Source organism: Anas platyrhynchos, chromosome 1 (assembly GCF_047663525.1).
Source record: "Anas platyrhynchos isolate ZD024472 breed Pekin duck chromosome 1, IASCAAS_PekinDuck_T2T, whole genome shotgun sequence".
NCBI classification, from domain to species: Eukaryota; Metazoa; Chordata; class Aves; order Anseriformes; family Anatidae; genus Anas; species Anas platyrhynchos.
This window is the reverse complement of record NC_092587.1, coordinates 128,160,669-128,175,733: the sequence shown is the minus strand read 5'-3', so window position 1 is coordinate 128,175,733 and position 15,065 is coordinate 128,160,669. Positions and strand designations below refer to the sequence as shown.

At 40.3% G+C, this 15,065-nt stretch overlaps 1 long non-coding RNA gene across 1 annotated transcript; it reads right to left on the bottom strand.

Annotated features, from left to right (window-relative positions):
* Window positions 1-6,690: 6,690 nt before the first annotated feature.
* On the bottom strand, window positions 6,691-9,800 carry LOC113841310 (uncharacterized). The gene is made up of 3 exons (XR_003493900.3): window positions 9,305-9,800; window positions 8,855-8,972; window positions 6,691-7,790 (listed from the first exon to the last, which is right to left on the bottom strand). It is a non-coding gene; the product is annotated as an uncharacterized lncRNA (long non-coding RNA).
* Window positions 9,801-15,065: the final 5,265 nt, after the last annotated feature.

The following is a 15,065-nucleotide window of genomic DNA, read 5'->3' as shown; positions in this document are numbered from 1 at the left end:
TTTAAAGATATTGGCCCAGGAGGTGAAGGCTCTGTAACATTTTAGATTTCTTTCAAGTACAGCTTTACTTCAAAAATAATCACAGGTTCAGAATAAGCCAAGCATTGTTTTCGTCCTAAATATGTACTTAAGACCAATTAAATTTACACATAAGCTACTCATCAGGTCAGTTTCAAACTTTCCTATAAGAAAAAAGTCGTGTTTACATATACAGTGATACACTGTCTATTTTGATATGAACTGAAATGATCATCAATATCATGAATATAAAATGATATTTTATGTTTCTACAATTTAAAAAGAAATTAACAAAGATAGATTGTTGATAACTATTATTAAGCAAAAGGACAGCAAAAAGTGCTAAAACCCAGTTTCTTTAACCTTCTCCCAGAGTTTTTCACTGGAGTTCTAACATCTGTAGTTTCCTTGGGAATACTTTACTTATCAGAAATTAAAATTCATTATCACTAATGAAATATTCTGATTTTAGATTGTCATTTCCGATTCTAAATATAAAAGTAATTACCAGCACACACGATCCCTCTAATGAAACAATTTTATCTTCATTCCCGGAAGTAACATCAACGCTTTTGTTGTTTTTTGTAAACGAAAAGCCTTTACCATAATGACCTCCTGAAAGTCAAGTAGAAGCTATTACATAGATACAAAAGAATGAAATAATTGCAGCCGTGATTTAGCAACATTTTCTACTTAAAAGAAAAAGAAATAAATACAAAAGGACAGTTAAGTTATTATGCACAGTTATATAATGCAGCTTTTGTTTTTGTTTCCAAACTCATGGAAAAAAATGACCCAAAATATGCTGTTGAGTTCTGAAAACAGCAGCAACACCAGGCAGCAAAGAGAAGTTGGTGTTTTCTGTAAATCTCAATAAATAAAAAGTCCCATCCTATCACTTCACCATGCCACTCACACTGTAAACAGCTGCTCACAAGAGACCACTTAAAGTACAAGCAGCAAACTCAGAAAATATCTGAATTTCAGGGACAATTTTGTCAAGTGCAAAACTGACATCTGTGTCCTGCAAGACCTCTCCTTTTTCAGCATACCTTTTTTAGTAGGCAAACATTTATGTTAGCATCACCATCCCTCTCGTGATTTGGTCCTATTAGCCCTATGTACTCTACACTATATTTTCTGTTTCATACAGAGTGTCACAAGGTGTCTAAAATGGTCACACAAGTAAACAGACTTTTATAGACTCTCCCTTAACTTAACATTCACAGTTAAGATTATTTAAATGTGTTGCTTTCTTGTACAACCTGTTCCTATTCTATAATTGTGTTGAATAACCCTGTACATATCTATATATTATAACACACATTTGTATAGTTACCTCCACGTTTTATGTTAGATTTTTAGATGAGAAATATTGAGTGTAAGAAGACCAGCAATTGATTATCTATATATATATGAAGAACATTTCTTCATTACATATTCCTTATTACTGAAAAATTGTATTCTACACACACTGTTTATTTTAATTTGATTTTTTTTCATATAAAACACCATACTGAATATCTGATGAGATCAATACTTAGACATTAATTATGTCCCCTTTTCACATTGCCGTTGCATGCCTATTTGAAAGACATGAGAACTCAGTGGATTTTTACCAAAATTCTTCTCTACTTCTTGAGAAAATGACAATGAGAGGAGATTCATTGAGCAAAGAAGATTGAAGCATCTTCTCAGATCATCAGAACCAGACCTACAGACTTCTGTCATCTCTATCAGCCATGTCGTATACATTTTTTCATGAAGAGACAAGTACATAACATTGTCGTTTGTTGGCTTTTTTGTTTGTTTGTTTGTTTTTGTTTTTGTTTTTACTAGAAACCAACTACCAGTTGGAACATTTCCACTTTGAAATTATTCTTGTCCATGTTTTTCCAGTCATTCTTGTATCAACATTTAGGTCAGCTAAATGCAGTAAAGCCCCTTGGTTAACTGTAAGAAAACAGGCTCTCCTCTCTTCTGGGCATCCTCTCTACCTTTTATCCAACTTCATATTCCTCTTCAAAAAGGATGGATCCTCTCAGCAATGTACAATGTTCTGGGTGAGAAATACCAGTGCTTCAGGTAGGGTAAATGAGATTTTTCCAGTCAATTCAGGATGTACTTTGCATGATCCCTCTTCAAAGACCCCTCTTCAGCCCTCCCACAGTTGCATCTCAACCTGTTCATCCTGCAGCTGTTCAGTATTACAAGGTCATTTTCCTTCCTCATTTGTTTCCAGCTGATGAATTCCAGCTTACAGCAGGAATTTTTGCTACTTAGCAACATTGTAATTCTGACTTTTACAATTTCATTACTCCTCTATTATGTCAAGATTTAAGACCATCCTGTTGTTCCTGTACTGCTCCTACCTCCCAGCTGTTATGATGAAAAGGGTTCACCAGTGTGTTCCTGCTTTTTCTGACAAACTCTAAGATGTTTCTGAGTTCCACATCCAAACCCTGAGGAATCCGAGTCTTCTCTTTCTTCCTATTGATTAGTTCCCCTCCACTGCATGCTTCTTGCCGTCTGATTATTTGCCATTTCCTTAACTATCATACCAACCAATACACAAAACTCCAGACAGATTAATCATTTCCAATGAGGAAATGGTTTACTGAAGTCCAGACAGACTGGAGCTATTTCATTTCCCCTGTATCAAAAATTAATTAACTCATAAGAGGTAAGTATTCAGTAAAATTGGCACAATCTATTGTCAGGAGACTATAAATCATGTTGTGTTTTATCCCATTACCCATCCAGTTGCTTGCTTTTAATTACTCTTTCAATAATTCTGAATATTGCCTTACTACATAGTTTATCAGCGTTCAGCTCTTTGAATTCAAATGTGAATCAACATATTTTATCACCAAGTTCAGAATTACTTGGTTCAATTAAAAATGAGATAAAGTAGAATTATTTGTAAGGATATCTTTAGATTACCATAATGTGTCTATTTGGGCACCTATATTAATGAAGAAACATATCTTACTCGTTTGAATGTGCATTACAAACTCTAAATGAGTGCCTTTCTGGAAGTGTTGACTTCAGTCATAATCTTCTTGATTTCTGAATTGTAATTTTTTGGTTGATAGATCCCTTCTGTTTTGCTGATCAGTCTTACAAGTGCCTGTTTCTCTGTTTGGATTCTGAAGAGATTCTAAATAGCTCAAATGCAACAAGTCTTCATGAACATTATAGGTACCTGAAGCCAGGAAAAATGAGATCCAGCCTGGGAGTCTTTCAAAAGACACTGTAATTAATTCCATAACCACAGACTTGACACATAAAATAAGGCTCAGAGGCCACTATTGCGAAAATCACGTATATGGTGTTAATGGTCCCTTTGGATTTTTCTGTGGACAATTAATGAGGAAGTCTGTCACTAACAAAAAATCCAAAAAAAAAGAACAAAAAAAAAACAGTGCCCTGCTGTTATTGCCATTTCTCTTCATTCTACACCTGGGAAGTTAGTTTCCTCAGTCATAATGGAATTCTTAGCATGTTTTTAACTTGGAGAAGTACTCAAATATTAATGTTCTCAAACACATTTACATGAGCAAGCAGAGGGATAACTTCATAAAAAAAAGTCAAAGGTGTGTGAAACAATTATGCAGCACACAATACAGTCTGTACATTTTCTCTAGTAAAATTAGTAATAAAATGTCACTCTCAGTGCCATTCTTGCTAATGTCTTCATAATCACTTGAAGTGTTTATCTTCACGTGTATTTGTAGTGTTGTAAGAAAACTAGTAAATTTAACCTCATTGTTAGTTTTAAGAGAAACAAGGCAGACAAAGAAAGAAGCTAGACATTTTCAAGTCAGGATGTTGCCAGGGTTACAGAAATTTGCGCTTAGAGTACTCTCCACCACACTTTAACCATCCCAGCGCTGTTTTCTGGGCCCACACACTGAAATAAGTGCGTGTGCATAAATCTGGAGAATGTCATTTATAGATTATGGGAAATACAAGATGTTTTGTTTCACATTGCTTTCAGCTCATTTTGTTCCTTGTTTCTTATCAAACCAAATACTCTGTTTTAATAAAAACAATGAGGTGATCTTGGTTTGAAGAAGTTAATTTCATTGTCAAGATGTTCAGTGCTATTCCTGAAATGGCATCATTTGACTCGACTCTTAATATTTCATAAAGGACTTCATAATAGTGATGAAGTACAGAAAAGCATAAGTTATGAGGCCTGTATTAATGCATTGTTCACCATATCAGCAGCTTAACAAAACAAGACATTTGTTACAAAACAGTATGCTGCAAAACCCCTGCAGAGAAAGCCAAGTGTTAAGATTTGAAATGTGTAAACCAGGAGCTGCCCTGCCCCATCCTTGTTTGGGCTGCACTGCAGATTGGCTGAGCCCAGCCCTGTGCCCTTTGGGCCTCCCTCATCAACTGGGCATCCCAATCAGAGTTGTGTCTCCAGTCCTGGCCAGCAGTATGAACCTCAAACCCATGTCATGGCATGCCTCTGTTGGTGTTGAACCAGGCTCCAGTCTGACTTGTTACCTTGCCTCAGCTGTGACTGCTGGTGGATCCCACCTCTGTCACCACCTGGCCCTGCTCAGACCCTGTGGGACAGTGCTCTGTCAGAGGGTTCAAACTAAACCAGCCTCCAAAGGCAATGGGGCTGAAAACTCGGTGCAAAGAAAGCCCAAGCTCTATGGTTGGCAGTGATGAGAAAGTCTTCCCCGCTCCTTGGTTCTTTGAAACTGTTAGGCCTCCAGTCCAACAACACACAGCTGGGCTGAAGCCTATCCGCACTGCTGCTGTACGTCTTCTTTTGGAGTCTGTGCAAGAAAGGATATGGCAGCCTATGCAGCAGCCAGCTTTGCATGTCAGTGGAGTTTTCTCCTGCCTGGGGAGGTCCTTCTCTTTCCAGATTACACTCACCATACCATGGCAGCTACCAAGCACATTTTCTGATGTCCTCTAGGATCCACGGGAGAAGCCAGCAGCATTTGATGCTGGGTGTCATCTCAGACATATCCGAGCCGTTCTCTGAACGCTGATTGCTAAAGATTCTCACCGCACCACAGGGTGTTAAAAACTAATTTTGGTTTCTGTGAGGACTGAAAAGTACCGCTTTCCTCCTCAGATTGTGCCACTTGTTCTAGTCTTTGCTTAGTTTTCTGTGGCTAGTCACTAATCATCCTATTGATTGATGTAGAAGGCTATGAGGACAGGTTGCTTTTGACATCAAACGACTTTTAAAAAAATAAACCCTTCAAAAAGAGAAGGTGGAGATGTGGTTTGTCTGAAGCCCATGTGGGTAGAGCCAAAAGACCTGATAAACCCATGAGGAAAGTCGAGACCAGAGTGATAGGCTATGTTTTCATTAATAAAATGGGACCCAGCAAAGGGTTAGCATTACTTAAGCATGTCTCACCTGGGTTTTTGTGAGAACATTTAATGCCCTTTTCAGAGCACCTTGGGCTTTGAAGTGCTCTGCTGTCATACCAAACGGGGGCAGGAACAAGTTCAGCCTGCTGATGGGCGATCCGCCACTTTGAGTGTATTGCAGTGTTACACAAACGTACAACCAGCAATCCTCGAGTTGTTCAGGCACATGTTTATAAATAAAACACACAGCATTCAGAGCACAGACATCACGCCCTGCCTGGTGTCACCGAACAGAGCACGGCCCAACCCAGCCGCTCTGCACAACCCAGCTCCAGTGCCTCTTACCTCCTGACTCCACCACCTGCTCCAAAAGCAACTCCTGGTGCTCAGCAGCAGAGACAAAGGGTGGGAGGAGAGCTGGGCTTCCCCACCTGCCCCTAAAGGCAGCCCTCCTGGCTCCCTGCCCTGCCGTACGGATGAGTAGCATTCCTGTGGGGCGTAGATGAGGCTCCCTGGAGGAGGAGGAGGAGATGAAGAAAAAGATTATGCTGGAATGAAGAGCCGGGGCAGAAAAACTCATGGTATGGCCCTGTACAGCAATGTTCACTGTGGAAACATGTCCTGGGCTTGTCACCTCTCCTTTGTTCCCGTTCCAGCTGAGCACTCTTTGTACCAATTTTCTCCTAATCAGCACCACCCTTTGTGAACAACACAGGAAGTTTCCTATTTTCTAGATACAGCAAAATAACAGCTTGATTGAATTTCCTCTCTGGAGAGAGGCAGAGGGAGAAAAGCCTTATTCCACATCTGCCCCTACACTAACAGCCCCTGAGTGCAACATCATCTACAATACTCAGAAACAGATTTAGCTGGCTGCCTCTTAAACTGAAAAACAAGGTGACAAAGGATAGCACAAAACCTGTGCTTAGCTGCTTTAAAATGCCCTTTGACTGACAACTCTGAAAACCTGGTGTCAGGACAGAGACATGTTCAGGCAGCAAATGGCTTAAGATGCAGTCTGGCAAGGTTACCAAACCTAGACTCCTTGTCTCATTCACTCCGAATCTTATCTCCACAGCCTGTGACTCACCAAGCAAACATAAACAGCCACTGCAGCTACCTTCTTTTTAAAGGGAGGTCCTCACACTGTGTGACCCTCCGCACTAGTAGCACCATGACTAAAATACCCTAATTGGATAGGGGCAGTTCCCATTGGGAGTCTTGGAAATCATACAGTGTGGTTAGTTAAACATTTGGCTTAGCTTCAGCAAAGAGATAGAATTCAGATATAAAAAGACAGTGTCGGTTTGTGGGAACTTTATTCCGTGGTTTAATGGTTCTTGTGGCAGCATACGAGAAGTTATGCGTGGAAAAAGAAAACAGGCAAGTAGGCAGTGGTCCTGGCAAATGACATAGCCATTTGTTCTAATTAACTGAATTAAATTACAGGAGTCAGACAAACTATCTCTCCACTACCAGCCAACAAAATCAATACCAAGGCTTAGTCATAGCAAATTTAGTAGTGTTGCCTGCTACGAAGGTGGCTGAGCATTTCCTATTCAAAGGCCCACTTCTGAGCTAATTATTTCTTGCAAAACTTCATCTGTCTGGACTGAAATTTTCCATATGTGATATCTAATTTTGACTGATCCTTCCGGTAAAGTTTAGCAAGAAGAGGCCAACCATTTCCAAGAACAAAAATAGCCAAAAAATGGTCTTGTTCCTTGCTTTTCTTTCTGCCTTTTTGCCCCTTGCTTTGGAGGAGTGGTTTGAAGTGCCGTAGAAAGTGAAAGCTGGTGTCAGGAATGTGACTTTTACCTTTGCACAGAGTCTCATAGGGGAACCCCTCTAAACTCAGCTAAGCTTCACGGTTCCCCATAGATACTCTGTAGAGTGTCTGACATCTTCAGTGCCCAGAGGTCCAGCCCTTCCTGAGCACACTGCACCCAGCTCCCTCACTGACACAACCCAGAGGACCTTCAGTGTACCAAAGTACAGGGAAAGTCCCCTGAACACCTTTCTCAGCCATTCCAGACCTATCTGGGACAAGCAAAGTATTTATGCTCAATTATGCCTTTGGTGGTACCTATGCAACCCAAGGGAGGGAGCAGACCCACTTTGAATGAGCAAGTGCAAATCACAATAACAGGTCAGGAGAAGACTGGCCAGGCACACAAGGTTCAGGGGAACTAGAAGGAAAAAAAAGCTGTGGGAAGAGGACCAAGAGGACCATGTTGAGCCAGGTGATGGCCTGATTCCATACTCTGTGGAAGACCTGGCTTGTCCCAGCATCCTCACCAAGGTGATTTCCATGGGCAGAAAGCTCACTGCATGCAAGCCAGAGAGAAACTTCACTGCAGTCCAAGAGGTGCTGACTCGGCCGATGTGGAAAGCCAGGACAAGGACAGGAAGAAAGCCTGGAAGGAAGCAGTAGATATGGCACATCACTAAGCAGGAGAGAACACTCCCCCTGCCTGTGAGAGAATAGTGATGAATATTTCCTCCAAAACCAAAGAAATTTAAATCAATAAATATACAATGAATACATCAATAAATAAAAACAATCAATAAATATTAAAAAAAAAAAAAAAAGTAAGGCAAATTTAATGCATTAATTGCTGAGTCCTGTCACTCTTACAGCAGGTGTGTGGATCATTCCTGGTCCACAACACAGGAGGTAACCAAGCTTTATCCAACCATGCAACAGAGCCATCAATAACTCCTTCACCAGAATGCCTAGGGGGATTCTCTCCTAACCTCTTTAAGTCTCAGTGAGTTTGGGAGTAGCTGTCAGAGCACACTTTGATGATCAGTTATAATCATCCTTTCAAGCCACTGGGGAAGAAATAAAACTGAACGTTTTATTATCTGACCTGCTATGGGCTTGAGCCTGGGTGGTTTGTTTGTATGTTTGTTCCATTTCTTATCTGAGAAATTCAACCTTCTAAGGACTGGCTCCAAAAACTTGTTACTCAATTGCTTGGGCTGGGGCCTCAGAGGCTAATTTAGCCATGGTCAGATGTGCTGTGCAGCAATGACTGTCAATCCGTGTGCTATTGCTTCCCTGCTGGAGGTGAGCACTACTCTGTGCAAATCAGGAGAACTGATTGCTTGAGCTCTCCTTAATCAGTCCTGTGCCAGCTGCTGGATTTATTTAATATTCACTAGAAGCCAGTTTAACCTACCCTGTCTTACTTGCCCTGAAGTGGAAGAAGAGACCTCATTTTTCCTCCACCTGGGGGAGCAATCACCTCTGAAATCATCACAGGTATTCCAGGAGGAATCATCTGTCTCTATCCTAAATTTATGCTGTGAAAATACTTAGCACAAAGTTTATGTCCCAGAGCATCTGTTTGCTGCCACAATTTAGCCCACATAATGCTAATAAAAAAAAGGAAAGTGAGGAATATCCAGATGCTGCTGGATATACTTTCAGCAGTTGATAAACATTTGCATTGGAGATGTTGGGGGGATGGCTTACCTGGAAAAGAGCAAAGTAATGTGCACTCTTTGTTTATAACAGGATCCTCAGTGGTACCCATTAGCTGTGGGAGAAGGCTGACCTATTCCCTGTGTCTCCTCTTTTGTGAGTAGGAATTCTGAAAATGCATGAAGAGAAAGGTAATTCAAATATGCATAAGATCATGATTTATTAAACAAAACAAAGCAAAAAAAAAAAAAGTCATAAATTTGCATGGTTTTGAAAAAAAAAAAAACAGGCCAGACACAGTGAAACCGTCTAAATATGGCTCATCAATGAGCAAATATCTCTCTGATTTTTATCCCAAAATAATTTGGCTTCAGTAATCTTAACAAGCAGGTGTCATTAAACAAAACTACATTAGATGTGCAGAGCCTGTGAGTGATGAGACCAGGCACGACACTTCTGCTGTTTTGCCTCATCACAGAGAGCCACCGATCCAACTGTTACCTGTCTGCAGCAGTCATGGAGACAGGCAAGTCGCCCAGGTAAGCACTCTGTCATCTCCCTTCAGCTTCCTTATCCACACTGGTGGGAAAGAAGACAACACTTAACTCTTAGGATATCAATTAATTCTTCACAGCATAGGTTGAAGACCTGAAATCTTGTTTCAGTCTGTGCTAGCTATCAGCTATCCTGATTTTTTAAGGTATGAACTGACTTGTACTTCGTAGGAAAACCATGGGGCAAGGTCTATTGCCCAGCCACCTTTAGGAAGCTGTCACTGTAGCTTCAGTCACAGCAAAGAACTAATCCAATTTCAGGCAAGTATGAAAGGAGAAGGAAGGAAGAACGGAAACCCACTTTCACCTCTTCATCTCAAGTCACAGCATATCCTGCTGTCAGCAGTGGTGCAGTCAAGTCTGTTTGGTAATCCCCACTGACGTTGTTCCTTGGAGAGGGAGGAACCCAGGTAAAACCTGGGCAGGCATCACCTCTGTGATCCTCTTCCTTTGGTACACGCATCTTGTTATATGGAGTACATGGGCCTTCTGAAGGAGACTACTGCAAGAAGTATTAATCTCTTTTCCCTGCATTAATTCATTAAAGAGTTGCTGCCAATTATTTATTTTTAATATATTATTATTATTTACTATGTGGGACATTGTTATAATACCTTTATAGGAAAAAACAAACACTGGTTATAGATGGCAATTGCCTACCACAGAGATAACAAGGCAAAAAGAAAGAAATGATAAAATGTTGGCCATGGTGCAACTCATTGCCTTGGTACCTTGTGGTGCTCCAATTCTCCTCAGCCTCCTTTTTTTTTTTTAATTATTATTATGATTACAATTTTACTTACTGCAGCATTTCTCTCTATGGGTTTCTATGGTTCCTGTGCACTTGAATCCAAAAGGCATATATTAAACCTTAATCTGTGTGAGCCTTTTTTCTTCAGGAACAATTGCAAAGAAAAAAAAAAAAAAAGAGAGAGAGAGAGAGAGAGAGAAATAGAACAAACTGATTTTTTTTTTTTTCTTTTTACATCAGTGCATAACCTTACTCTCTGGCCTGTCATACTTCCAGCCCCGAAGTTCTCCTGTTCATGTAAGGATCAAATAGATAATATTCTTGTATTCATACAGTGTGTCTTCCTGTTTTTTTTTCCAACATGGACCTTGTACTTGTTGTTTTCATTGTATAAATAAACATGCAGCTGTTCGTAACAACAAGAATATGACTTTTTAGTTGAAAAATACCTCAGGGGACTCATATTCTCCCCTCCAGTCCTAGCCTTCTTCCATCCTCAGGATGAGAATACGGGCGATTTGACTATTTACAACCTTCTTTATTTGAGCCTAAGGTTGTTAAACTGCTTCCCAGCCAAAGCCTTAAGTCCTTCCTTGCAGCTATCTTGATGTTGAATCTCTTCTCCATGGGACCAGACCAGCAAGGAATAAGACTGCCCTATGCTCCTCGCCATCTCCTGGAAGCCAGTGAATGAAACCAGTGTGAGTATTCAGGTATTTAAGAAGCACACGCTCTTTAACCTAGAACCCTGTGAATGACAAGGAAGTTTAAATGCCAAAGCTCTCCCAGCCTCACACCTATGGCATCATGAACTACTCCCCGTTGATAAGCTGAATCAGTGCTTCTGTTTTTCTTGGCCAAAACCAGCCTTGATCTAAAGACCCAGCGACTCCTTTGGTGGCAACTGTGCCCAGATTTTCACAATGTGTTAAACTGTTTGAAATATCTCCTTCCCTTCACATCAAAGAGATCTGGCCTCTTAATGGGTGTATCATAGCGAGACTAGAGAAAGCTTAATGAAATCCATGCTGGGATATTTCATTATCTTGCAGGCAATAAAGCCATCAAAACAAAGCCATTCATTATCTTTCCTATTAAGGAAGAAAACTAGCGATCTAGATCATTTAGATTATATTATTGTCCTGCCTGGTCAAAAATAATAGTGGCATAAAGAACATGAAAGAAAGCAATGTATATTATTCAGTTGTTTGTTTCCACAGTAAGAAACCAGTGCTTTAAAAGTAGGAATAAGCTTGAGGGCTCAGCTGCATAAAAACTGTCTATTTTACAGCTCATTGCATTGTTAAGTAACATTACAGTGCAATTTGGGCTTTGGGATATAGTATTACATAGGTTAGGCAGAGCACTTGAAAATTTCTTTTAATGTCCCATTCCCCCAAATACATTACACACAACCAAATTCAATATTTGGATTTTTAAATCTGCAGTAAATGGAAACGACTCCAAGCACACACGGCAGCAGGCAGCTTCTGGACTCCAATTCTGAAAACATAATTGTTTCTGAAGTGATGTATTAAACACTTTGAAATTGTTTGTCTCTGTTGTCTATCTTGTTAAAACATACATGTATGACAAGCTCCTTATGGTAAGAGCTGTGTCCCATCGACATGCCATAAAGCTGTGAGCCTTGGAAGAGATTTGGGGTGTTGAAAATGCAGTAATAATAACCATTTTTTCCTGTTTCCTAAGAAAAGGAGACTTCTGTGTCTCTTCTTCTGTCAGTGAGCTCTTAACATTTGGAAATTTTCAATCAAGTGCAACAAGGAAGCAGGGGTGTCAGAGATGTCAATTTCCTCCAAACTTTGTAGAAACAGGCTAGAAATAACTGGGTAAAAGGCAGTTATCACTGCCGAAGAGCCCCGGGGAGCCAGGTAAGTGCGTCAGCTAGCTGAGCAGCTTGCAGGCACTGTCTGAGGCACATCCTCAGCAAGGAGATGCCATCAGCCTCAGCCACCACCGCGGTCACCTTCACCTCCTCACGCCTCCCCAGCCCACGCAGGCTGGGCAGACCTGTGCTGCTGGCAAGGCAAGCCTCAGCTGGAGCTCTCCTGGCCTGGAGTCACAGGCAGCTTCTCCAGGGCTTACCTCCTTATCACTGGTGGTAACAGGAGTGCTCTCCCACGAGCTCAAGCACGGGACACCTGGCTCCAAATCACAGATCTTCCACAGCAGTCTGCAACGCGTGGGGCACATAAAACCAACAGCTCAGCTGCAGCTGTTGCAATGTTTACTAGAAGCACTCTGCTCAAGCAGCAGCAGAAAACATACTACTGAGATGGGCAATATCATGACACATTCTTCTAAATTACCCCTTGATTTCAGACGGTGCCTCTAAAACGTTTATTTTGACTTCAGATTACTTCCTACATCCAAGGAACCTAGGCTCTCATTCTGACTTAATTGAAATAAAAATGCCATGGAAACTGTGAAAAAGAGTTTCCGAGATGTAAAATCCTAGCCTTGCTGAATCCAATTTCTGTATAAACCTACTCCAGACCAAAACACAGTTGCTTTGGTCTACTTCTGGTGTAATCATTTTTAAATACAGTGTCTATGCTGGGTACCTTCCACATGCAACCAGTGGCGATTCTGCTGTGTTGAAGTTCCCCGTCCCCTCCATTTTAGGCTTAGAAATCTGTGAGCCATCCTTCTCAGACCAGGCACGTTTTCCTTCTTAGGATCTGATGTCTGGCTACAGCTCTCCCTTGGATGTGGTTAGGCCTTCTTAGAGGATGACCTGAAAAACAAGTCCGTATAAGCCAGTAAGGCTTATTAGCACAATACTTTGTTGCCTAATCAAATATTTGTAGGGAAGAATAAAGCAAGAATAAAAGTTGTATATTTTATTTGCCTTGCAGTAAGTGCCAGAGAAAGCAAAGGAGAAACATGAATTTATAATCTGGGATAGTAGTCAGAATGTGTGAAAGCAATAATATACCAGGTTACCCCTTCCAATGATTTTCCCTGCAAACAATATGAACAGCATACATAATTTTTTAAAAGCTCACTTGTAAAAAATCTTTTTATTTAGTAGAAGAAATTAAAAATATTAAGAAAATAGTGACATTTCATTTTATGAGAGAAGGGGGAATTCTGGATTGTGTTTGGAAATGGATTTATAATAAATTCACCATTGAAGGCTTACATGTTCAGGCAACAACGCTGATGATCCAGTAGTAGCATTTCAGTTCCATATTACTAGATAGATGGGTTACTCTCCAAAGATGGACCTTCATTTTCAAATTCACCATAATGCACAAATCTTTAACTGTAGATCATTGGTAGAACAGCCTTTGTAGCAATTTAGCTTTAAAGCAATTAAGTTCTTAATGCCACTGTTACATAAATTTTCCATACCATTTACAGCTTAGCTGAAAGCAGAGGGCCAAATATTGCCTTTGGGTACATTAATATGTAACATAGACAGATGAATGAACTTCATTTGGTATTTGGAGTTACAAATTCTCATTCAAATCCATAAGAGCTATATCTAACTCTAAAGCTGGTATCTGAAATATATCTCAGTTTAGGTCATAATGCATGAAACCATAATCCCTCAAATGATTTTTTCATCTCACCAAACACTTATACAGTGCTTTTCATCCACAATGCTTTCCAAAGGACATCCATTTGGGTGAATTGAGGCATGCACTAACAAATTCACTTACCTAAGATCATGCTGTGAGGAACAAGATCCTGGCTCTCAAGCCTTGGTTCTGGACTCTAACAAGAGGGCAGCTTCTCCAGAGCCTAAACCAGCTATGATCACCTATGATCATACATTTATCCTACAAATTACAATACAGGTCAGAGATACTAAAGCTACCTTTAATACATGTATATATGTATGTATATATCAAAAACTGCATAGCCGTGGCAATAAGCAGCAGGACATATGGGGAATGACTAATGGATTCATAGATAATATGTACAAAAAGGTTTGGTAGTCTTCACTTTTTTGTAGTTTTTCAAAGAAAAACTACAACTAAGAAAACATGAGGTCCATTAAAGAAACATGGAAGAAGGCATAATAGACATCCAGTTGCTGATTCATCAAACTTATTTCAGAGGAAATTATAGCTAAAAGCCCCTGGGTAAGATAAATTAAAGTTAAATATAAATACGTAAACCTCCAGACTGAGCTGGTCAAAAATCTGGAATGAGAAAGAAAACACAGTAAGAATATTTTGCCAGAAGCAATGTTTATTTTTCCAAACGCAAAGGCTTCTTTCTTTAAAATTCTCTTCAGGACTCTCACTTATTAAGTATGGTGCAAGCTGAGAAAAGCAACGTGTAAGACGTGAGATAAAAGAAGAAAAAGATGGCATAATAAGCAATTTTACAACACAGTCTTCTTGGAAGTAAAGACTCTCTGAATCAACTATTTGAAAACTTTATGGAAAAGAACATAAAGTAAAAGAATGTTTTCTCTAATACTTGGATATATTTTAATAAATGGTAGTCTGGGAGAATATATAGGGTGTCCTCCTTTGCTGAGTTGTTAGTCAAAAGAGAAAGAGCCTGGCAGGTCTGAGGATGAAAGAAGTTATAGAATCATAGAATCATAGAATATCCTGAGTTGGAAGGGACCCTTAAGGATCATCAAGTCCAACTCTTGACACCGCACAGGTCTACCCAAAAGTTCAGACCATGTGACTAAGCGCACAGTCCAATCTCTTCTTAAATTCAGTCAGGCTCGGTGCAGTGACCACTTCCCTGGGGAGCCTGTTCCAGTGTGCAACCACCCTCTCTGTGAAGAACTTCCTCCTGATGTCAAGCCTAAACTTCCCCTGCCTCAGCTTAACCCCATTCCCGCGGGTTCTGTCACTGGTGTTAATGGAGAAAAGGTCTCCTGCCTCTCGACACCCCCTTACAAGGAAGTTGTAGACTGCGATGAGGTCTCCCCTCAGCCTCCTCTTCTCCAGGCTGAACAGGC